Below are 27,040 nucleotides of genomic sequence, written 5' to 3'. Positions count from 1 at the left end.
CTGATTGTTATGATAGAACAAGATGCACGGCAGGAAACGGAGACTACAATATTTTCTAGTTGGAAATGCAGTCTATGCAAATAGACAGTAAGCCAACTATACTAAAAACTAGAGGGTCAGCAACGAAAGAGATGGTAAGCCAGCTACACTAACAAGCAAAGATCTGAGTGAGAATAGCAAGTCAGGAACCTCAGCTAGGCAGAAATCAGAACATACAAGTCCACAGGAGCTCAGAGACCAAAAGTAAAAAAAAAAAAAAAAAAATCAAGCAGGCAGATGAGAACCCCAAGGCACAATGGCAAAGCTTCTGGAATGGTAACAAGGTCAAGAAGGCAGGAATCAGGAGATCCACTTTAACCAGCATAGGGGTTGGTGAAAGGACAAGGAAACAGATGTGAGGCCCAAGCAACAAAGCAATCCAATACTGAAGCAATTTTCTGTCATGGCCAGGAAGTTTCTTGCATGTTTCCTACTGGATCCTTTCCCAGAACTTGGCTAGTGTGATCTTGTGCATAGCAGCAGGCAAACTGAAGTGTCTGGAGAAAAGGTAAAGTAAGGAAGGGTGATCAAGGAAATATTCTCCAGAGCCTGTACTTCGGCTATGGTACCCCCAAATTCCTACAGTATTCTGCCCCCCATTTATCCTTAAAATCACACTCATATGCTACCTCCTTCCTTAATCCTTCTTTATCCATCTCAACACATTACTCTCTGAATTCTATAGCAATTATTTTATCCTCTGAGCATTTTAACACAACTGTGTATAGCCCTGCATTTTTTTTTCTCATTTCATTCATCAGCTTCCCCAAAGAGATTCCAAAAACCCAAAGAGCTATGGATTCATGTTATACTTTGATTTTTAGTAGAATATTTCTTAAATGTTTCTGAGAACTTCTTGAATACTGTGATATCACTCTTTACCCAAACAAATGCACAGAAGGGCAAATGCACACAATATTTATTATATAATTGTGTGAGATCAAGTAACTTATCTAAGATAATTATAATAAGATTCTGCCACTGAATTCAAGGTAAAGGTAAGCAAATAAAAATATGGTTCATGTACCAAAATATAATAGGTCTAGATTTACTCACTTGTGTGAAATATGAAGAACCAGAATAGAAAACACTGGATACTAGTCATTAAAGCGTTGATTAGTATCCACCTGTGGATGGATTACTAAAGCATTCATTCATTAACTTACTGACAAAATCCATAAACACATTCAATATCGCTGCTATCAAATATTTAGCAGACATTTGGGCAGGTACTAAATGAAGAGAGGGATACAGAAATGAAAAAGCATCATCTCAGCCTTAGAAAAACCCAGAGAATATAAAATATTTCAGGGCCACCTAGTCGAGCCCAGAAAAACTGCCCAGCCATTTGATGTTGGGCATGGAGAATGAGTAGTAATTCACCAGGCAAAGAAAGAGAAGAAGTTGCAGGTGGCAGCAGAATCCACAGCGGTAAAGACATGAGACCACTGGGATATGGGTGAGGGGTAGGGGGGAGATTGGAGAAAGAGAAGGGACAGAAGGGGAGACTGAGCATGGCTTGCTGTTGAAGCATATGCTGTGCTAAGGAGTTTAGACGTCATCTTGGAAACACTGAGGAGCCATGGCCAATTTTTCAGTAGTAAATTAGTAGGTTTTTATCAGGTTTGGTGGAAAAAAGTAATATTTTTAATTTAGATGATTATTTAATTGCAGACTGTTACTAAGATAATATGCAAATCCAGTTTACCTGATACATAACATTCAGGCTTATTCTTTTGTTTCTCAAGTTAGTTTGTTTTTTTTTAAGCCAGCTGATTTTCAAACTATCTTTGAGAATAATTCCAAACACACAGACCATTAGGATGAAAGAGAAATGTCCACAGTAGCCCCACTTCATGTACTAAATAATGACATACCTAATAACTAATTTGCTGATTGATTGAATTTACACTATTTCCTAGTTATATTTTCTAGATGGATCTTAGTTAAGTTTGAACAAATAAAGTCCTGGCTGGACACCATGTGGGAATCACGGACAGACCACCCAGCAATAGTCACTAGTTGAGGTTTGGCAGCTCTGCATGTGCATCTCTATACTCTCTGAGAATACGGACTACCACTTTATTGAGTTATCCACATCCCAGTGGATCATTAGTCTATCAATTCCACCTTTTTTATATTAAAAAACAGAAAGCCAAAAAAGAAAACAAACCCTGATCTGCTTCCCTCTTGGTTTAGGGTACATTCTAATTTCTTTGTAAAGTATATCAGACAAATGACACATAGTCCACTCTGTGTTCCAAATAAAATAGTACTATTCCAAAATTATAGTGCAAGTTACTCAAGTACAAGAAAATACTGTTTTTATTTAAACTTGTAGAGAGCTAGTATGATTGTCTCATTTGAAAGAGATAAATATTGCTCAATATTTAAAAAAAATAAACTTTGGTGTGTATTGTAAAACAAACATAAGAAATTTATCTTTATCTGAAATCATGCACGATATAATTTCATGGAAATATTTTGGGGGTAATGACTTTCAAATGGATACAGGAAGAATGTTATTAAAAAGAACAAAGATTAGGAAATATACTGTAGCACATAATCCTGCAGTGGGGAAGGGAACAGTCTCTTATGATCTAATAGGATTTTTCCATTCTTAACTTGGTTAATCTTAGACACAAAGCAAATAAATCATTCTTGGTTTCTAAAGTCCATGGTGATACTCAAAGGAAATTAATTCCCGTTGCTAAACATGGTTCATAAAAACATATTATTAAAGTCAGCTCAATGAAAATTCTAGATTTATTACCAGTAAATGGGATGTCACTTTTCCCCTAAAATAAAGGATTTTCCCATCCCTTTCCAAAGAGTTTCTAACACAAAAGAGGCTTTCCAATATTGGGAAATAGATGTCACATGTGGTAGAATGACAAAGGTATGATATTGGCATAATGGAGAGCTTGGTGAACTCAGTGTGGTTTACTGAGTTTTCAAAGGCCAGTCCTTGAAAACCGAAAGCAGAGTGCTGCCTTCAGAAAAATCCAGGTACGCCATCACTTTAAAATGTGAGGAGAAAAGAGCCTGATTACTAGTCAAAGTGTGATTAAAATTCTTACCAAACAAGCCACTAGCTACTACATTGGAACTGAAATGTTCTCGTCACTTAAAAAATATTTATTTAGAAACGAGTTGTATCCCTCTAAGTGTTCAAAATCAAAGACAGGCACTTACATGAATGCACATATATTAAAACATGGGATTAAACATGCAGGGCAAATACATAAATGGAAAATGAGGCATTAGTATTTCTCAGTTAAAAGGTAGAGCTCTGTAGCCAGAATGCCACATATGTACCTGGACTGAGGACAGAACAGCTATGGAAACTCTTCCTCCCAACTGAATAAACTATGTGGAAAGAGTGTGGTCTTTGGTCAATCAGAAGAGTTTGATGAAAGATCAAGGATTTCAAAATCTGTTAGAAAGTTCACAAAACAGGTATAATCTGTAAGTTTCCAGAGGTGGGTGGTTAGAGAAGAGATGAGAAGCAAGGAATGGAGTAGGGCTCAAAGTTGGTTTCTGGAAAGAAGGAATGACTTGGATAACCGGTGTGTTGAAGGGAAGGGATCAGTAAAGACTGAGTGACTCAAACCAGGGTTCTGCCTAGACTCCTCTTTTTCTCTCACAGGAAACATCCAGCCCAGCAGCAAATCCTGTTGGCTTTACCTTCAAGATATAGCACAAACCTGAAACCTCTTCTCCCCACTGCTAATCCCTTAGTTGAAGCCATCCATATCTTTCCCCTGGACTCTTGCACAGGCATCTTCACTGTTCTCTTTGTTTTCACTGTTCCCCACCATCTACTTTTCACCACAGTCCATCCTCCACCCAGCAGCCAAAACTTTATAATGACTTCTTATCACACTTAGGATGAAACAAAAACTGTTTATCATAAGCAATTGGACATTACATTATCAGACCCCTACTTCTCCCTCCGTCCCCTCTGTTCCCCCATCTGGCTAAACTGAACTTCCTGCTGGTTTTCAAAGCAAAATCCCAGTCACCTGCTAGTTCATGCAACACTGAAATTGGGCTATGTACAGACACTGTTTACTCTTGTGTCCTCTCTTAGGGGAATTTGCTCTTAAAATTGAATTACAGAAATGTATATTTGGGAATAACAACAGCAGTGATTTACCCGATTACAGACAAACAAAGGAGTCTGATACAGTGATTCACCTGATTATAGACAAACAAAGGAGTCTAATTTAGGCATTTTCAAATTCATCTTTAAGATAAAAACAATAAGCATTTGCTACAGAAAGACAAACAGAAATGGCCTATTGCTGTAAGTGAATATACTCCTTCTGAAGTAGGAGATATGTTCACCAATATTGCTCTCGTGGGAATGAACAGAAGGGAAATGGTAAAAAAAAAAAAGAGAGAGAGAGAGAGAGAAATAGGGTTGCAGGTGACAAAATGTGCCAAATATACCTAATGGAGCTGGGAAAAGTGGAGGAGAGAGGGCTCTAGCCTGAGGTGCAAGGTGTGAACAACAAGAACACAAGAGTCTGCAGGCATCTATCGGCACAAATGACTGTCACATACACCACCCTCAGGGTTTGTGGCTAAGTAAGAAAGTTGGATTCCTAGCATCCTTTCCCAATATGTGTATCACAAAGTGTATTTTCCCACAGAAACCATGCTATAACATGGTGAGGCTTCCTGAATAGACCACAGAATTCTATCTAATCCATGATATTGCTGGGATAATGCATATTTTTAATAAGGAAGATACTGACATCAACTAAACACTAATTAAATATCAAAGTGTTGAGCTCTATAATTTATCTCATTGAAAAATTTATTTTATAACCTTATTATACATTTATTTGTATATCACAGCTATACTATGGATTAAATTATTTCTTGGGAGAAAGCAAAAGAGTCTAAATCCTAATTTAAAAAATTATTTGCATCCTAAACCCCTGAGTACGGTCAAACTGCTAAAATGCACAGCAGCTGCAAATCAGAAGTTGATAATTATGTAAGTAGTCTGAGCAAAAGTCAAATGGGTTCACACTCATTCCCAAGGGGAGAGCTCTTTGGTACAAAGGTTTGAAGGCAATGGAGGTGTGGCTAGAAATATCACACCACATGAGAAAGGCAGCTGGATTTCTCAACTTTGGTCTAGATGAATACTTGACTGTATTCCCTTACTTGCTTTGGCCTGAAGCTGGCCAGAATCTGAAAAATATACCTTCCTAAACGGGTAAGGTCAGAACTAAGATGAATCTAACTGCCTTGAAATGTTCCACATTTATGAATACTCACAAATTAACCTGTTAAAAGTACTTAATAACTGTGCCTTTGTCCTATTTAAACCACTATGAAATCAACTGACAACCATGTTTTCTACTTGGGCTCAGTGGTCAAAAAGAATCCTTAACCAGGAACCAGTAAAGTCCCCGATTTGGAGAAAGCCTAACACCCTAGTCACAAAGTGACTAGACTTTGCAAACCTGAAATAATTATATCTCCCGAGGAAAAATGTAGCAAAATCGTTAAGAATGGGGGAAGCTCGCTGAGGGAGAAATTAACTCCTGCACAACCTAATAAAATTCTATAGTGGGAAATCCTTGAAAGCAAATTTCCCAAAACTTAACAATAACTTATTCTGGGTGGTGGTAATACAAGACTGTTATTTTATTCTTCGTAACTTTTTTGTATGTTTTAATTTTCCAAAAGAAAATGTTGCTATGTAAAAATCTATGCCTTATTCTCTTTGGTTCCAACCATTCTTCTCCTTTTAGGACAAAGATCACAAATGCAAATGCCTATAAGGCCCAACAGCTAATATAAGTGAGGGAGACCTGCAGGACAGGAATTATGTCAAACCAACAAGCACATACCCATGTCAAGAGGCAGCTGTTCCTTGGAGCCAGCTCATAGTTGCTGCAAGTAGTGGTGCTGTCAGATTTAAAGTTTTTTTGAACTAAAAATCTGTATTTCTGCTGAAATTTCCTGATTTTTAAATCTTGGTAAATGATTTAAATTAAAAAAAAATTCAGCTGAAGGGCCAAACAAAAGGGATTTTCAAAGGTGATTTTGCCCATAAAGTTCAAGGTATGCATTGGTCTGTTTTGTATACAAACCCATATTCACATTAATGTCTGCGAAGCATGGTTTTAGATTAAAGAAAAGAATGGCAGTAGTCTGTGTGCAGGAGTCTGGGCAACCAAGCAAAGCCTTTCAGAGAACTATTAAATACTCATCTAAATGGACACATCCCTATATATAGCAGGTATTTCTAAAGTATTACTTTCTGCTAGTAAAATTTATTCCATTCTATTTATCATTAACTCTCCACCCCCATGTTAATAGATTAAACATGATTAGTGAAGTGACATCTAAAACAGGGGCCAGGTGATATAACTTTACTCAAATAGTAAATAAAAGAAGTATGTGTGTTTTTCTTATATTGTCTATCCGAGGGAAACCAGAGGGATCAATTGACACAAAGTCATACTCTCTTCCTTTTTTTTTTTTTTTTTTAAGTAGGCTCCACACCCAGCATGGAGCACAACGTGGGGCTCGAACTTACAACCCTGATATCAAGACCTAAGCTGAGATCAAGACCTGAGCTAAAATCAAGAGTCTGATGCTTAACCAACTGAGCCACCCAGGCGCCTCAGCCATACTCTCTTTTAAAGAACTGATGGCATCTCTCCAGGCAGACAGAGAGGTTGGTGAGGTCCATTAGATGATGGGCAAGGTTAGCTTGCCAAAACTCCAACAGGCTAAGATGCAAGAAGCTCACTCTTGAGACCAGACTGCTCAGTGAGGTAGATTAAGATTGGGGAAGTGGCAGGGGGAGGGGAAGGAATGGAGAGTGAAAGTCTGGAAGGTGCAGGAGGTGAGCACACCATACCTGGAGAAACCTAAAAGTACAGTCAAAGAAAGGAGAAAAACCAAAAGTATCTGCAGTGTAAAAATTAGGGTGCAAAGAAAAAGAATGAAATGAGGCAGAGAGAAGAAAGCCAAATTCTTATGTTAGAGAGGTGCTGAGGTCACAGCCAGCAGAGAACAGCACCCAAAGTCAGACGCTGGGAAAAAGGCAAGAACGTAGGCTTTTGGTATGGGAAGAGGCAGACTAATAACAGGTTTCCAGATGCAGCTAAATTTTCTCAACTTTGTTGCTTTTGGCCACGTAGGGGAGGTTTACCTATTGAGGGCCAGATAGAATAGAGAACATAGCCTCAGATAGGTATGGAGAGTGATCTGTTCCTTAAGTAAACTCAAGGCCAGAAACAGCATCTTGGGACTGACCTTGGACAGAGCAGCGTATCTTCAACTGAAGGTGAGAAATACTGTGATTCATCTGCCAGTAAGTTTGCTATCTGATATATTTCTGCTAAAACCCAGCATCCAGGAAGTTCAACCGTTTCATTTACTTTGCAAACAGGGTACGATCAGGAAACTATTTAAAGAAAGAGTTAAAAAAAAGTTTGCAGAAGCTAAACACTTTTTTTCTATGTCATGTGTGACCCTTGAACTTTATGTTTACATAAAAAAGACAGGCAGCAGCTTAACCCTAACTGATTTCCAAGAATCTGTGATACCATCCCCAATTCCTTTAGTTCAGTTACTTTTAACCAGTTACCAGCATTTAAACTTACTCAAGCATCCTAAAAATCAGACACAATGAAAATGCTAACCTACATGAAGTTGTGAAACTTTTGATTTGGAGGAAAGTGTTTCAGCAAATCCCAAATCCCAGTGATGACATCTGCTGTGAAGGTGAGAATACAGTAAGGACTCAACACTGACTAAGGGAATTAAACTGTGGAACCTGCTGGCTTACCAGGCTTTAAAAACAAATTTCTATGACCAACTTGAAAAGTAGGAGGTAAATTAAAAAATGTTAAGCACATAAGGCAATGAAATGACCACTGAGGACCCAACAAAAGTGAATCACTGAGATCCTCCACTTGTTGGCCCAAGCATGGTGATTAAAGTCATTGGAGGCTCTTAAGTTCTGGTTCTAGACAAATGTGTTATCCATTCTCTTTGCCTGCAAAGGATCTTCAGCATCAAATAGTCACACATGACAGAAGGAAATCAAGTTGAAATTCACATTAATGCTTTGAAGTGTTTTCAGGGATTAAGGCATATAAATGTACCTACGTGACAATGGAACTGGACGCACTTGCAAAAGTAATGCTGCACCCACTTACACAAGAACATTTCTTAGGGTACTTGCCAAGCAATTGTGTTCACCTGGAATTCTCTGCTTTACTTTTAAGATCCTACTGGGCCTGGAGGGAACTGGATAAAGGCAAAGGCAATCATCTCCAGGAAAGTCAGATTCAGATCAGCAGGGGCTGGGTGGACAGGGCATGCCACCCTCTGACCTCATCCATCACTATTGTTACGGCCTTTAGTAAGTCACACCAAGTCCCTAAAGCTGTGCTTCCCTCTCCTATGGTGTTAAGCTACATGAGCACCCCATCCCATCTATACATTCTCTAAAGGAAAGGCAAGTTGGAAAAATGTTTCTTACCCTCTCACTAAGCAAACACAAGCCAAAGAAAGCCTCAGAGACAAAATAATAGCCCTCAAAGAAGGAATATCTGTGTGTTCAGATGAATAAAGCCAGTAAATGGAGAGGCATATAAGTTCTCATCATCTGGGATCTCCTAAAAAAGGAAAATAAATATATTTCTCTCCTCACCCCACTTCTTTCTCTTTTCCTGATTGCTAACCACACATAGGTAAAAAGTTATTTTCGAGGTAATTCAGTCCCAATATAATATTAAGATACTAGAATGCAAAATGTCCAAGTACCTTTCAGGGGTACAAAAAAGGGAAAACCTGGCTGTTAAGGAGAGCTAATAATATATCGAGCGCTGATGTTTTGTGAGGCACTGTGCTAAGCCTGCAGTACTTCATGGACACCTCACATAATGAATTTAATTCTAGTGAATTATATACACATATATGTACATCCACACTTTACTATTCCAAACACTTAACAGTATATTATGCACATTTAATAGCTGATCAAACAGGCACAAAATTAACAAATAACAAGTAAGAGTATAAGATCCAGATCTCCTGAATTCCGTAACAATACTGACAGTGAATCATATTTATACGCTGTCTTTCCTTCTACAGGCTAATTTTCATTTGTCTGAACTAAATTAATTTACAAAATTAAATTTAAATTTATATTATAAATGTTTATATTTATAGAAAATATATATTAAATGTGCTAAACTTTGTGTTGGCTCAGTGGCATTTTGGATTCAATACTATATCTCTAAGGTAAGACATTTTCCTCTCTAAAACACATGTACAAACAACAAAACAGGAGGGAGTCTTAATGAGAAGTAGCTTTTTTGGAAGCAAATACATATAAAAGAAAACATTCTGTAAAGGCAAGACTCAAACTTCATAATTTGTCCAAACTTGAGGTCTGTGCTTCTTGGGCCTTCATGGTGTACACCTTGTGTTGGTCAGCTTGCCAACAAGACTGTACCATAAGGGACGCTTCAGCTAGCCCTGGCAGTCCTCTCCTTTAAAGTGAGTCTTTAACACTGTTTTGTGCTGGTGTGGTAACAAGAAGTTCATGACAAAGTTTCTATTTTAGTTTTTTTTTTCTTGGGAAATCACAGTGCTTATTTTTTCACTCACATGGGATATTTATTTTACTATGTTAGTTTCACTTCTAATACATATATATTGAAACCATAAAGATAAAAACACAGCAGTCAAGAACCAAATACATTGAGTGGTTGTCTTGTCTCAATTCTGAAGAACGAGCCCCAATGCTTAGACACTGAGTAGCAGCTAGTAATTCACTGTAACATCAGATTTATTTGTTTTTAAATTTGATCATTTTGGGTGAAATTTATAAGTCCAAGAAACATAAAGAGATAAATTTCTTTCCTTAAGACTTTGAAATATCTCAGAAAGAAATGTCAGATCTACTGCATTTAAACTAATTTATGATAGTTTTAAAAAGTAGATAGTCCTTGGGGCACCTGGGTGGCTCAGTTGGTTAAGTGTCTGCCTTCGGCTTAGGTCATGATCCCGGGGGTTCTGGGAGAGCGGGGAGCCTGCTTCTCACTCTCCCTCTTCCCCCCCCCCACTCATGTGCACATTCTCTCTCTCACTTTCTCTCTCATCTCTCTCAAAAACAAATAAAATCTTTTAAAAAAAAAGTATATAGTCCAACAATTTATATTTTCAACCACAGTAAATCCACTTAGTTTGACTGATAGTCAACCATATCAGAAGCTGGGGTTCAAGGACTTATCTGCACTCCTATTAGCACACCTCATTCTAGTGAAGGGCACAAATCTATAGACAAAACAACTTCTAATTCAACTATGTGCACAAAATTAATAGATAAATGCAGTATTCAATTAAGGCAAAGTGTGGATACTATCCTCTCGATGTGCTACTCCTAACTGCTTGCTTACATATGTCTTACATGATCTTGGCTGTAAGCTCCATGTTACTTATACATCTCCCAAACTGGAGACATCATCAGCAAATTAAGTTATTTCAAAATTAAGTAGCCAAAATAATGACATTCTCATCAGCTAGTCCTTAAACTTGAAATTTACTCTGTTACGAAGAGGCAGATGGTCTATGTATTTTACTAAACTGAGAAAAAAGAAAATAAATTTAAAATGTTAAAGACACGCTATGCTATGCCAAGTCCCTGCCCACCTCTTGACCCCATTTTCTAAGACTTCCTGTCTTGTGCACTAAGTGATAGCTTCCTGTCCTTACTGCTGCTCAAGCATGCCAAGCTTGTTCTAGCCTCTGGGCCTTCCTTCACTCTTGCTATTTTCTCTGCCTCAAATGTTCCTGCCTCAATTTTTGCATTTCCTCTCAGTTCACATGTCATCTCCACAGTGATGCCTTCTCTGACAGCATATCACTCCAACTGATTTTGACCATAACACTCACCACTACCTGAAGTGTGTTTATTTACCCCTTTATGTCAGTCTCAAATGTTAAGGTATTTGTGCCCAGAGTAGAAGCCCTGCCCCTTTTTGTTCACCACTGTGAACATGGTTGCTTGGCCTTTATTAGAAACTCAATAAATATTGATTAATGTAATGAATGCTTAAAATTAATCTAATGAAAGCACTCTGATTAAAGGACCAAATTTAGGAAACAAGACCTTGCTTCTTAATACCGATATTCCTAATTTAATGAAAATTTATCTTGAAGAAATTCAAGGTAAATAATAAATTAGGTTCCACATTCATTCTTGGGAATAGATACCCATGCTATGCCCATGCCTGCGTGCTATGCCAGTTACACTCAGAGAGCCCGATGGAGTCTGAGAAGCCAATGTGCCTTGCACCATCAGTGACTGATGCACTCTTAACAAAGTCATGAAATATTGGGGAAATAAAGAGTTATCTTGGAAACGGAACAGTCAAAGCTTATTAGTCTACTCAGTTTTGTCAGCCAGCCAACATACAGTGCCCCCCACTACCCTCAGTAAGTCTTCAACTCACTAAGCAAAGCAAGCTAGTTCACCTACTCACTTTATATCCTGCTGTGTTTGGGGTGCAGTTAAAATTGTATCAACTTGTGCAGGTATTCCTGATGTTTTATAAAGTGATCAGCAAGAGCAGATGGGGCAGGCAGGAGTATGAAAAGAATAATGAAATTGAATACAGATCTGGGATTTTGAAGGAGGTCTGAGAATGATGAGAACCTTTGCCAAACCTTAAGCTTTAGAACGTACTGCTTCTTCCTTGAGAACAGCATGTGCTACAGGGTGGGGCAAAGTGATTTTACTGCCAGATTTTTGATGCTGTGCTCAATTTAGTTTTCATTGTTTGCACTGGGGGCTTATTTTGGTATCACTGGTAATATAGGAGAATATCTATTAATATTTTGAGTCTTTATTAGAGTTTAAGTATAAGCTATAATTTAGCTTTAGATAATCTTTTAAAAGTATGCTGAATTTCTAAGTGGGATTTATTTTTACATTCAGATCCTTCTCTTTATGTCTCCCCATACCAGTTTTCAAAGCAACACTGGTGAAGAATTTTTAAAACGTATCTACACCTAAGATATTGGAAATGCATTGAAAAGTGTGAATAACACAATCACAATCTTTTTTTTTTTTTTTTTTTTTTTTAAATCTTTTTTTTTTAATTTTATTTATTTATTCATGAGAGACAGAGAGAGGGGGAGAGAGAGAGAGAAAGAGAGGCAGAGGGAGAAGCAGGCTCCCAAGGAGCAGGGAGCCCGATGCGGGACTCGATCCCAGGACTCTGGGATCATGACCCGAGCCGAAGGCAGACGCTTAACCATCTGAGCCACCCAGGCGCCCATTCACAATCTTCATATGAACAACTTTTTGTTACAGTAGAACTTGTGAAAAATAAATATTGAATTAGCAAATCTTTCTTAATTTAATGCTTATTCTTTCTTTTTTTTTTAGAGACCACATGCATGCACATGAGCAAAGGGGCGGGGCAGAGGGAGAGATAGAATATTAAGCAGGCTCCACGCCCAGTGCTGAGCCCAACTGGGGCTCGATCCCTGAGATCATGTTCTGAGTCGAAATCAAGGGTCGGATGCCTAACCAACCGAGCCACCCAGGCACCCCTTATTATTAATTCTTGAGAATAAAACTATATATAATGGATTTAGATTCTTTTATAACATGCTGAAAATTTAACTGATACAGATGGTTCTCTTTTGTTCTGAAACTCTCACACTTTTATACTAAAAAAACAGAGGTAGATATCACCTACCAGATTTAACAAAAAGTTCTTAAAATATAGAGAATATTTATTTATCAAAGATTTTATTTTTAAGTAATCTTTACCCCCAACATGGAGCTCAAACCCACCACCCCAAGATCAAGAGGCACATGCTTTACCGACTGAGTCAGCCAGGCACCCCAACACAGAGGACATTTAAAAGAAATGCAGTATTGTTACTTTCAAAGGCTGGTAATAAAGTGTTAACTAAATATATGCTTTTAAAATTATTTTAATATAATTATATTAATTTATATAAATTGTAAGACTGTTATGGTAATCAACCCATAAATTATAGGCAAACGGAAATGGCTAATGTGGGTTTATGGACTGATTACATGAGTCTTAAAATTTGTTGAACAGTTTGATTTTAAATAGCCTAAACACATTGTGGTACCTAGCCTTCAAGATGGCCTCAATGACATCCAGTTCCTACAGTGAATCAAGTGTGTAGTCCCCTCCTATAGTGAACCAGGGTTGTTCTGAGTGACCAGTAGAATATGGGAAAAGAGATGGTATATGACTTCCAACATAATTCAGCTTTCATTTTGGTCATGCTCATTCTCTCTCTTGTAACATTCTCTCTGTAGGAAGCCCAATATTATGTTGAACAATCCTATAAAAAGGCCAGAATATAAGGGTCTGATGCCTTCTAACTGCAGGAGTAGGCAGTGAGGAATTTGGCCTTTGGCCAATGAGCAGATGAGTAAGCCATCTTGGGAAGAGAATTTCTAGTGAAGTCAAGCATTTGGATAACTGCAGCCCTCACCAATAGTGTGACAGCAACATCATGAAACAGCCTGGGCCAAAATCACCCAACAAAGCTACTCCTGGATTTCTGACCTTCAGAATTAAATGTCCGTCATTTAAACTGCTAAGTTTTGGTATAATTTGTTATGCAGCAATAGGTAACTAATATACACGTCCTCTTGCAACTTATCTGCTTTCTTATCCACCTTAGCCAAAAGCCAAAATCAACTGGATAAGTTTTGACTGAAAATTATAGTTAGAAATAAGCTGTATTTTAGACATTTCTTAAGGAATTACTGAGTATGTAAAAATTATTTATAAAAGTATCTAATACTTTTATATCCTGGTTTGAAATTTACCTGTGCAGTATTTTTTTCTTTAAAGATTTTATTTATTTATTTGCGAGAGAGAGAGAGAGACAGAGCACAAGCAGGGGGAGCAGCAGAGGGAGAGGGAGAAACAGGCTCCCTGCTGAGCAAATGCAGGGCTCAATCCCAGGACCCTTAGATCATGACCTGAGCCAAAGGCAGACGCTTAACCAACTGAGCCACCCAGGTGCCCCTTACCTGTGCAGTATTAATGAATAGTGTTAACACACAAAAAAATATATGTAAAAGTCTAGAAAATACAAACTCATCTTTTGTGATAGGAAATAGATCAGTGGTTGGCTGGAAATGAGAGAGTGGGGTGAAGGATTACCAAGAGGTCAGAGGAAATTTTGGGGGGTGATGGGTATGTCACAATCTTGACTGTATTCACAATCTTGACTGTATTGATGATTTTATATATATATATGTATATATATATATATACACACATATGTATATACATATATATCAAAACTTAACAAATTATACACTTTAAATGTGTATACTCCATTTTCCAAAAATGTTCAATATAGCTGTTTTTCCTTTTTTTAATTTTTAAAATTTTTGTAAAGATTTATTTATTTATTTATTTATTTAAGACAGTGGGGGGGGAGGGGCACAGGGAGAGAATCTTCAAGCAAACGCCCCATTGAGTGTGGAGGCTCTCTCATAACCCATGAGATCATGACTTGAGCCAAAACCAAGAGTTAGACACTTAACAGATTGAGCCACCCAGGCGCCCTAATACATTTATAAATACCTGACTACTATATCCACAATTTACCTAATTTTCAAATTTCCAGGTCTGAATGTTATTAGACTTTGTTACTTTGGGATCTTGAAAATTAAGAGATTGATAGTTTTATTATATATGATTCTATCCTCATAACACCGAAGCGTTTCATAAGCTATTATAATCTGTGATGGAAAATCTGATTCAGAGTACTAGTATAATCAAATCAGAATATCTTCTTAAAATAATAAAAATTCACTATGGGAAACATGTTGAAAAATATGAAGAAGGATAGGTGATTTCATGTTCACATGTAGTCTTGTAGTATTGAGAATAGTGGGAACTTTCAAAGCACAGGAATTGAACACATCTATAATGATTTTTTAAGGCCACAAAAGATTACCTGATACTTTCCTCAAAAACTCATTTAGAGTTCTAGTCAACACTGTCCAGGAAAATTGACCCTTTAGCCTTTAAATCCTAATGGGTAAAATTTAAGTTGCATTTTTTGCTCTGAACTCATAACTTTTCAACATAGATAAAAAAAACTATCAAGGTGATGTAATCATATATGTCATTTGCCCATGTTAAAAATCAAAGTTTCCACATTAATTAAATTAAGTAATTATTACAAAGATAGCACTGCATGCCAAATTAAATATATATATACATAGATAAACAATGATAGCAGATGGGTTTATGTCATTTGCCTCCTTACATTGACAATAACATCACATTTAACCTATTTTAATGATATCTAAAACAGAAATCATTCTGGGGCTCCTGGGTGGCTCAGTCAGTTGAGCATCTGCCTTTGGCTTAGGTCATGATCCCGGGGTCCTGGGATAGGCCCAGCATTGGGCTCTCTGCTCAGCGGGGAGCCTGCTTCTCCCTCTCCCTCTGCCTGCCGCTCCCCCTGCTTGTGCTCTCTCTGTCAAATAAATAAAATCTTAAAAAAAAGAAAAACAACAGAAATCACTCTAAGATTAAGAAAAATGGTACTTTCATACAATATCTAAGTAAAAAAATTTTTTTAAAGACTTTATTTATTTATTTGACAGAGAGAGACAGTGAGAGCAGGAACACAAGCAGGGGGAGTGGGAGAGGGAGAAGCAGGCTTCCCGCGGAGCAGGGAGCCCGATGTGGGACTCGATCCCAGGACCCTGGGATCATGACCTGAGCCGAAGGCAGACGCTTAACAACTGAGCCACCCAGGCGCCCTCTAAGTAAAATTTTATGGACATCATTAATTTTGGTAACATATTCAGTAAAACATTTAAAATACAATATTCTGTAGGGTATTTTATTATTTTATCATGCCACAATCATCCTCTATTGTCAGGAAGCTGGAGAATTTTTTCTCCAAATATACTTTCCATATCTTTTTCAAAATATTTTTTATTAAATATTTTTTTACTTGAGAGAGAGAGAGAGAGCACAAGCAGGAGGAGGGACAGAGGGAGAGGGAGAAAGCAGGTTCTCCGCTGAGCAGGGAGCCTGACGCAGGGCTCAATCCCTGCACCCAGGGATCATAACCTGAGCCAAAGGCAGATGCTTAACAGGCTGAGCCACCTAGGCGCCCCTATTTTCTATACTTTTAAAATAAATGGAATGCTATCATTATTTTAATTCTACTATTTACACTTTTAACATTAAAATGTTACTGAAAGTATTTGGTTTTCTTTTAGTAACACATACATAATTTTCTTAATCAATGATATTTAAAATATTGCTATCACTTTTTAATTGCTGAATTCCAAACACGATTCCCTGGCTTGATAATGAAACCCAAATTGATTTCTTTTAATTATGAAATATTGAAAACATTATGAAAATGACCAAAATATAAATTATCACCAGCTCCTCATCACCCAGATATAATAAACATTTTTCCAATTTTCTTCAAATTTTTGGTGTTTAAAGAAATAAAATATTACAGGTCAGAGCATCCCCTGTGCTGCCCAGGGGAGTGAGCTCTGGGCATTTTGCGGTACGGCCACTCCTCAGGGCCAAGAGTGGGGAAGCCGAGTTAGAGAAACCCCCAGACCTGAGTGCAGCCTCTTCCCACCATCTGAACCACTATAACCCTCTTTAACAAGGGCCTTTATTACAGACTCTCAGCGGAGGTCAAGAACAAGATCGCTTCCAAGTATGATCATCAGGCAGGGGAAGATCTTCAAAATTAGACAGAAGAGGTGACAAGCATGCGCATTGGCATCAACTTTCTGCTGGGCTTCAAAGATGGCATCATCTTCTGCAAGCTCATAAGCTACAGCCAGGGCTCAGGGAAGGTTAATGAGTTCTCATTAAACTGGCCTCAGTTGGAGAATATTGGCAACTTTATTAATGCTATTCAGGCTTATGGCATGAAGCCATAGGACATATTTGAAGCAAATGATCTTTTTGAGAATGGAAACACGACCCAGGTTCAGACTACACTGTTCGCTCTGGCAGGTCTGGCTAAAACAAAAGGATTCCATACGACATTGGGGTTAAGTATGCCGAAAAACAAACAAGAACGTTTTGATGAAGGAAAATTAAAAGCTGGCCAATGTGTAATTGGTTTGCAACAAATGCGCCAGCCAGGCAGGTAGGACAGTATGGGACCAGGAGGCAGCTTTATGATCCCCAAATGCAAACTGACAAATCTTTAGAGCAGACCACAATTAGTCTGCATCTGGACACCAACAAAGGAACCAGCCAGGCGGGGATGTTAGCACCAGGTTCCAGAAGAGATATCTATGATCGGAAGCTAACCTTACAACCAGCAGACAATTCAACAATTTCTCTACAGATGGGAACCAACAAAGTTGCTTCCCAGAAAGGAATGAGTGTGTTTGGGCTTTGGGGGGCAAGGATATGATCCCAAATACTGCGCCGCTCCCACAGAACCTCTCATTCACAAGGGAAGCCAAGGAAAAGGAGCAAATGGGTCTGAAATTAGTGATAGTGATTATCAGGCAGAACATCCAGATGAATATCACAGAGAGTACCAAGATGACTACCCGAGAGATTATCAATAGGGCGACCAAGGCATTGGTTATTAGACTGACACAGAGGAGCTCAGTATATAGCCCATTGTTTTTATTCAGTGAGAACCAAGCTAGCCTTGAGTAAGTTTTATCTTGTCTTCCTAAAACACTATTATGCTTTTTGTACCTAAAGGAAATACTGCCTTTCATACATTCCCTTTTCCTTTTTCTGCCTCTTCCCTAAACAGTTGCCTTTTAGTGCTGTAAGAGTTCAATCCTACAGCAGAAGCAATAACTCGCATATGAAGTAAAAAGGAATACTGTGGAAGGCGAGTACTCTTGGACAGCCAATTCTCTTATTAAAGACCTATGCATTTTTACGATCTACTTAATAAACTGAGATTTTCAAACAGTAGGAAGTTTTTTTTTACAGTTTAGTATCTTGTTTCTCCGCGGAGGACTAAACTCATGCTTATAGCTAAATGTGGTCTTCAGCTAACTAAATTTAAGATGCAGCATCTTAGAAATTTACATATCAATGTTTCTGCATTATTGTTCACTAATGTTTAAATAAAATCCGGATCAGTGTGAAAAAAAAATAAAGAAAATGTTACAGATGCAGCTAAGTCCTATTCTTCCACCCCTTCCTCCTAGAGGTAAAAAGTGGGTTTCCTTATATTTTAACTTCATATGCTTGAATACAGTATTATATATTTTGTTTTAAGCAAAGAAAATTAATGGCAATTCCCAGAAAGGCCAATTAGAAAAGATTTTCAACTTTACTCTTTATCAGGGAATGCAAACTAAAATAACAGAGAGCTACTCTGTCACGTGTCAGACTGAAAAAAATTAGAAGTCTGACAACAGACTTAAGTAGAGAGTAAAAAGGAATTTATGCACCACAGGTATAAATTGGTACAATGTTTTTAGAGAAATATTTAACAATTTTTTAGTAAAATTGAAGATATTCCATTGCTATGGCCCAGAAATTGCCCTTCTAGGTATCTACCCGAGAGAAAGTGTCACACTTAAACACTTCAGGAGGCATGTAGAAGGACTGTGTTAATACATGTAACAGCTAACACTTGCACCATGCTTCCTATGCATCAGGCACTGTTGCGAGTCCTTCCTGCGCTTTTACCCTATTATGCTCATAACATACGTGCCCCATAGAAAATGTACTGCATTTTACAGATGAGTAAACTGAGGCACAGCAGTTCATAACTTGCCAAGTCACATAACTCGGGACCCAAAAACACAAGCAATCTAGTTCTGAGTCTGTTAACCACTACACTGTAGGGGTCACAGAAATACTGTGCGGAAGAACAAACGAGTGGAAATCATCCAAGAGTCCACCAAGAAAGGAAGGGACAAACAGGCAACAGTCCATTCAAGCACAGCAGAACAGCACAGCCAGTAAGATGCATAAGCCAGACCGCACACAGGAGCTTGCGTACATTTCAAAAACCTAACATAGGGAGAACAGGCAAGGTGCAAGATGATTTGTACTGTATGATACCTAAAGCCATCTTTATGATTTATTTCAAAGAGCTATGATGTAATGTATGGTGATTAACATAACATAATAAAAAAATAGCTAAAATAGCTAAAGCAATCTTAGGCTCTATTAATGAAATTAAAGAATCAAGAGCAAAAAAAAAATGGGGACACTTTTTTCCCCTTGGGGTTAAGAATCTTGAAAAATGTGTCAGTTCCAGGAATCATAAGATTGATCAACTAGACTGGATTTTGAAGTAAGCAGCCAGAATGATGAGGGATTTTGCAGCGGTTTAGAGTATGCATGCAAAGTCTCTCAAATGAGGGAATACGGTTGCTTATGTGCAAGAAAGGACAATAATTTCTATCATCCCCTCTTTCCTCACAGGCTTCCCATCAAATGTGTGGGTATGCACTTATGATAGGACTTATCTTTTTGACTTAGGACAATTCTCTTCATACAAAAACATTAATAAATACTACAACTCCGCTTAACTTTATATACATTAGATAGGGTTTTCTCAAATACACAGAAGGATGTTAAATCCCAAGTTGTGCACAAAAAATAGTCACAGAAAACTACATAATAGTAAAAAAATATGGCTACTTTTACACAAACAGAAAAGGTTAACAAATGACAAAAAAATACATTTTAATTCTTTTTATATTGTAAAGTCTTAGAAAACAGGTCTACCAAGGAATTTCCCCCTCCTACTGAAATAGACTATCAACAAAAAAGTACTCTTAGGAGGACATATACTTACTTAGGAGGAGATTTTAGCACTGAAAGCAATGATCTGTACAAGGTCATAGAATTAAGCTTTTTTTCCTCACTACCCAAATGAGCCTCCTCTGCATAATAAACAATGGAGGCCTGTAAAGAGCCCACAATGTTGACATCAGTTCATCTAGACCATCAGCCTCCACAGAGCAGGATTACTCTTTATAGAAAAGCAGTCAATCTAAAACAAAGATCTCTGCTGAGAAAAGACCATTCTAATAAAAACAAATCTTTGAAAGATAAAGAAGTTAAAATGAGTGCTGACACACATGGCTAAAATGTTAATTTTCATGGAAACTTAATGGACATATAAGTGGGGGTATATTAAATGTTAATTACTCTTAATCTTAGCTGTTGAAAAAAATGCTTTAGGTTTGGGTGTGGCAACTCCTTTTGAAAAACTTGTTGGCACCCCAGTGTAGACCTTGCTATGATTTCTTTCCAACATTGGACACACCTTGTTCAAAAGACAAATGACTCATAAGAGGCCACAATCCAAAATGTGATATTCAGCATTTAACTTGCTAATGATACCCCAGAAGTAGCCACAGCTCCTGCTGTGAGAAAAATAGCAGACAGGGGATTAAAAATGATGGCTTCTCTATTTCACTAGAATCAGTTGTGCAAGAACAGTAAAAATACAGTTTAAAGAGTGTCAGATAAGGTAATGAGGAGAAAGGCCACAGGCGGGTTGTGAAAGTGTGCCAACGTCAATACATGTTACTCAATATTTGCACCACTTAACAAAAATAAGCCAAGCATAGAAGGTGAAAATGGTTAGATGAGAAAGGAGAAAACACACCTGAAACGAGTGTAACACTGTGCGTCAACTACACTTCAATTAGAAAGAAAGAAAGAAAGACAGAAAGAAAGAAAGAAAGAAAGAAAGAAAGAAAGAAAAGAAAGAAAGAAAGAAAGAAAGAAAAAGAAAGAAAGAAAGAAAGAAAGAAAGAAAGAAAGAAAGAAAGAAAGAAAGAAAGAAAGAAAGAAAGAAAAAAAGAAAGAAAAAGAAAGAAAGAAAGGAAGGAAGAACACAAAGGACCTAATGTAATAACTGGAAAGCAAATTTGTACTACAATGATTAAAACACCAAGTGTGACACTTGGTATCCAGTATCAAACACCTATGCATTATCAATGAAAAAAGGCCAGCGAGGACTTATTTCTTCCTCCAAAGTCCATAAGCATATTTATGCATGTTTTAACATCATTTCAATTGCTGTACAGAATTTTTTATTTGCAGCCACAAAAAGTTGCTAATATATATTTGGTTTACCTATTCATTCTTTCAATACAATTTTGTGAATTCTATGATGTGATGTCCTAATGATGGACTCCTTTTTTGCTTTTATGAGCTCACAGCATAGTAATGGGCATAAACCTACATAAATATTTCTGTTTAACAATAAAATTATGCTATCATAGAGTTATATGGGGATCAGTTTTCTCTTAAAGCTCACTCTTACTCCTAGAAGAACAAAATGATTTTATTGCAATCCAGTTCTACTAGGATAAAAGTGATGCACTAGTTGAACTCTGATAATGTAATGACCCTTTCATGTACATATGATTTTAACAGAACCCCAAGGAGAAGACAATATTCAAAATGGTGAAATTTCAGGAACAACAATCAAGAGTTAATGAATACCTTTTAGTTGTTTTTGCTTTTATAACCTCCCTCAAGTCAGAGTGTGTAGGCAAATGGCCATTTTACACCTGTATCTAAGGTCAACCTTGTGTTTGTTCTTTTTCCACATAAATTTCTGGAATGCTGAATTTTTAAAAATCGTGGTACAAAATCTCACTGTGAATTACACAAGTAAAGGAAGTTAAGGGTTGGCTAGTTAATGTTGTTAAATATTTATGTTAAACCATATAAAAGGATGACAGATGAAATACTGGCTAGAGTTGAATTATTACAACTCCAAGTTAGGTTTTAGTTTGTAGGTTTCCACTTTCAATATGAAATCAGTTATTATTAAAAGTCTCACCCCATCTAACATTTATTGGCCCTACATTAAGGACAAACTAAATCTAAACCTTAATTAATTCATTTAATAAATATGCATTGAGTGTTTTTTTACTGGCTCAGCACTGTTCTAGATGATGAGTATACAGTAGGGATGAAAGCAGCCATGGTTCTCACCCTCCCGTAGCATACAGTCTCATGAGGAAAACAGCAATGAATGAATAAATAACCACAACATGCCAAGTACTATAGAGGAAAGGAAAAATGAACTGGGAGAATACTGTGTGCTGAGGATGAGGGAGGTCTGAATAAAGTAAATGATGAGGAAGGTCTCCCTAAGAACATGACACTTAACATGATCCCTGACTTGAGTGAAGGGATCTGCAATGTGGGGAGCCAAGGACCAGGGAAAAAAGTATTCTAGGAAGAGGCCACTGTACCCACAACAATGTTTCAAGACAGGGGACCCTCAGGGAACCAAGGCAAAGTCATTGTGGCTGGAGCATAGTGAATGAAGGGCCGAGTGCTGGGAGCGGGGGCAGACTGATGAGGCCCACCACACAGGCCACACACTGTTATAGAAGCCACACTAACATGTGTGAACTGAATTTAAAGAGGAGTGGAAAGCCATTAAAGGGTTTCAACAGAGGACATACATGACATTTTTAAAAGATGACGCCGATTTCTCAATATAGAGAATAAGTTGGAAGCAAACTAAAGGTGAAACAGGGAGACCAATTAGAAGCCAATTTCAGTAGTCACATAAGGCACATGGTGGGCTAGAAAAAAGGTAGTGGATGGGTTTGGAAAAAAAGTATTATGAAGCCATGGCATAATCTGGAGGTAGGATCAACAGAACTTGCTGATAGGTTGGATACTGTGGGTAATGTGCAGGAAGGAATGAATAATGCTGAAGAAACTCTGGGAAAGATGGTCCCAATTATTGAGATATGGAAAAATGTGGGAGGAACAGGTTCTGAGGGAATATTAAACATTTTGTTTGGACATGTTAAATTGGAGATACCTATGAAACATCCAAGAGGGGAAATGAGGGGCAACAAAGTATATAAGACCAGAGCTTCAAAGAGTGGTTTGTAGTGGAGATATAAATTTGCAAGTAATGAAACAAACAAATGGTACTTAAAGCTATAGCTGATGATGAGATCACTGCTGGGGAGTGGGGGGTAGTACATCCACAATTTCAGTATGCAGAAAAATTTCCTGAGGCAATTCTGATTCAGTAGCTTAGGGGTGGGGACTTTGATTCTGCATTTGTATTAAACTCTGTAAGTGGGTCTCATCCTGCTACCATTCTGTTAAATACTGTCATAGAAACAGAAAGTAAGTGAGCCCAGCAGTGAACTAAGACACTCCAGCAATTGGTATCTGGCCAGAAGAAGAGTTTGAGGACCTAAAGCCATAGACCACCTAGGAGAGAGTGGTCCATGCAATCTATACCATCTTCAAAGGGAAACTGAAAGGTATCTGTCTATTAGGTACTACTAGCAAGACTCTGGTCACAGTTCCCTAAAACAGTGCCAAAAACAGGCCTCCAGAACAATAGGTTGGCTCAAGTGCTCAGTAAATTTGTGCTTTGTCACTGTAAGAAGAAAACACAGACAATATCAGCAACTGGATTGCGGATGCCTTCTAAGTATGACTAACTGCTATCCTAAAATCAGGAGAGGGCATCATGGGATTGGTATTGGCCATGCTGGAGTTAATAATGAGCCCTTGGACAACCCAATTCAATATTACCAAGGGTAGGGAATAAGTAACACTACACTATCTTTTCTTCTTTTCTTTTCTGTAGCATGCTACTAGCCTAAAGTCCCTAGTATTTATTAACTTCTTAAAACAACAGGTTAAGACAAGTAGGCCCAGACAAATTATGGGGCAGATTCATTTCTTTTTCTCAATTTATATTCTGTTAGCCAATCCCTTCCTAGCACTCCGCATCTCCATACTGCTTCTGTTTGGAACTGTCACAACCAAGTCCTTACCTGTGTCAGACAAACCAACTTCATAACCCTTCCTTTGATCACTTCTCAAAGCTCGTCGCATTTCATGTAGGCTTGTGTAATAGTGAGTTGATCGTACAATTTTTATATGCTGATGAGTTTGCTCTCACCCACAAATTTGCATTTTAACAGGAGATTTGTGGATACAAACTTTAATTTGAAGGAATTGAGCTAGTATTGGAATATTCCTATATCATTATGGAGGAGATATACTAAGTATGGAGAAGATAATTTTTTTTAAAGATTTTATTTATTTATTTGACAGAGAAAGAGCGAGAGCAGGAACACAAGCAGGGGGAGTGGGAGAGGGAGAAACAGGCTTCCTGCCGAGCAGGGAGCCCGATGTGGGGCTCGATCCCAGGACCCTGGTATCATGACCTGAGCCAAAGGCAGACGCTTAATGACTGAGCCACCCAGGCGCCCCTGGAGAAGATAATTTTAATAATCCTTGATCAACATAACACAGATTGCTATTTCACCTGTAAAGTCTCCACAGTTAAAGAAGTCTTTGAGTTAATCACCTGGGAGCAAGCAACCATTTTGAAAGCAATGCCAAGAGATTGTAAATTACTTCATAAAGCTGATTTCTTGTTATGGGATAGCTGAAAGAAATCCTTTTTTTTTTAAGATTTTATTTATTTATTTATTTATTTATTTAGTAGCACACAAGTCGGGGGGGGGGGGGGGCAGAGAGAGAGGGAGAGAGAATCTCCAGCAGACTCCACACTGAGCTGAGCCCGAGATCATGACCTGAGTGGAAATCAAGAGTTGGATGCTCAGCTGACTGAATCACCCAGGTGCCCCTTGAAAGAGACCTTGAACAACAAATATATCTATGAATTCGTCTTATGAAAAAATCTACAGAAAACCAAAGATTTTCTTTACCAAATAATAAAGTGGGAAGCAGTCCTTAAATGAAGGGTTGCAAATCAAAGACCATCAGGTACAAGGCAATCAACACAAATGTGTAGAGGAACCAGATATAAAATAACATGGGGCCAGGAGGTCCATGGAAAACATTCAAACTCAGTTTTTGGAAAACACTGTGAGACTACACATACCACATCTATGGGCCCACCTCATTCCCAGGACCTCAGTGTTCCTGCACTAAATTCCCCATTCCACTGTACAACAGAAATTAAAGTAGGGCTAAGATGCTCTGGTTGCAAGGGAAATAAAAGGAATATCAAATAGGATTTGAACTATCCTGGATTTCTCACGACTGAAGGGTTTACGAGAATGCAGAGCTTTCAGTGCTAACACCAGGACAGTCAAAAGGCTTGCTCCATGTTTTGGGGCTATGGGAACAAAACAATGATAATGTGGGGTCTACTTTCCACAAAAAGTTGAAACTGGTAGCTTGGTTTGAAAAAAATTGTCAGGTAGCACATCAGAAGGCAGAGTAATCATCAAGATACTCTTCAAACAGTAGCTAGACTGATAAGGCAATCAACTATCAGAGGCACCCAGTATATGTGTCACTGACATTATCTTTTCCCTATCTCACACAAAAACAAACAACGCTATGAACCTGTATTAGCAGCTCTCAAAGAGACCATGATATGAAACAAAAAGAATCAGAGGCAATGAAATGCCCAGTAGTGTCGAAACCAACATGCTGAAGTCAAATGAGATCATTGTTCTGTAATTTAAGAACAACGTTTCATAGAACGTGTAGAAAGAAATGATGAAAGGAATTAGACTAGTTGTCTAGGGTAGTGGCCCTCAAATGGGGGTGATTCTGGCCCCCAGGAAGCATATGATTACACCTGAAGACATTTTTTGATGTAACAACTAGGGAAATGGGTGCTACTGGCCTTTAGTGAGTAGGGGCCAGGGATGGTGCTAAACATCCTACAGAACAGTCTCTCACAACAAATTTTCTGCCCCAAAATGTCAATTGTGCTAAGACTGAGAAATCCTACTTATGGCTGTAAAACTTGTAAGAAAAAAAAAGAACACTTGCTTAATGTCAATAAGGTTAAAGTACATGAGAAGTGCTTTTATTTTATGTGTGATCCCTCAGTTGACGAGGGACAAAAACAAGAGAGAAGGAGAAAAGCAACGAGGAATAAGTGATGCTAAGGATGACGAATTAAATAGGAGCCACACAAGGAAGAGAAGGGGTCTCATGTACCACACCACACCCATTCGGTTCATTATGACTCCCCCTCCTGCAAATCAACACCAACAGAACCTATCACTCTTTCCCCTCAAGAGTGTGCAGTGCTAGTTACTAAAACTTACCTCTTCATGTCACAGTTCTGTTAATAAAAGGATGAAGAACATGTGGGCACATTTGACAGTCACCAAGGGCAGGGTAAGAATGATGGCCTTAAGGGGGTGAGTTAGGAAAAGGGGGTGTGAGAAGGTGAAATGCCAAAGAAGTAAAAAAACTAGAGAAGTGGCAGTTAGAAAGAGGTATATTCTGCACATATGCAAATAAATTTCCAGCTGGGGGAGCAAGCTGGCATTGTACCAATATTGCTTCCAGTTAAATATGGAAGCTGAGACCGGAAACCATGTATCACAAGAGTGACCAGTTCATGATTTAAAATAAAAACGTTCCAAGTACTAAGTAGGGATCTGAAGATCAGCACTTCAACATCAGATTTTATATCTATTGAAATAATAGAAAAAGAGAAAAAAAACAGGTATGTGTTTAGGAATGAATATATAATTGCTGCCTCTCTAGTTAGTACGGCATCCTCTTCAAGGCCTGAAATACCATGTAGCTATTCTAGAAGACAGAAGCAAGATATGGCCTTCCCTCTGCTTACCAAAGATGAACATGTAATTTTTAGTATAGTATCTCTATCACTACAGATCTGTTTAGGGTTTATCTGAAAATATTTTAGAAAGAATCACAATTCTTCACAATCATATCTTTGGACAAACAAAATCAATTCAGAGATAACTGATGCTAGCAATTTTAGGCATAGACCTACTAAGATTATGTTCAAAGCCTGAACTTTCAAGGTAGAGACAGAATTGTTTTTCCCTACTGAACTGCCACTTTGATGAAAATATTACTGTCAGAAACGTCTACCTTCATTTAAAGATCTTGAGTTATTAATAGCATAATATATAATATGGTCACAGACATTTTTTAAAGTGAGGATTTTTAATTTAACATGCTTTTGA

At 37.9% G+C, this 27,040-nt stretch overlaps 1 protein-coding gene and 1 pseudogene across 2 annotated transcripts in view; one reads left to right on the top strand and one right to left on the bottom strand.

The window, feature by feature from the left end:
• The window catches only part of ADGRV1 (adhesion G protein-coupled receptor V1), a 536,135-nt gene that overhangs the window by 240,156 nt on the left and 268,939 nt on the right, over window positions 1–27,040 (bottom strand). The window lies entirely within an intron of this gene.
• On the top strand, window positions 16,745–17,704 carry LOC113929042 (annotated as a pseudogene).

The sequence above is a fragment of the Zalophus californianus genome, chromosome 5 (assembly GCF_009762305.2).
Source record: "Zalophus californianus isolate mZalCal1 chromosome 5, mZalCal1.pri.v2, whole genome shotgun sequence".
Taxonomy (NCBI): domain Eukaryota; kingdom Metazoa; phylum Chordata; class Mammalia; order Carnivora; family Otariidae; genus Zalophus; species Zalophus californianus.
This window is presented reverse-complemented; position numbering and strand designations above follow the sequence as displayed.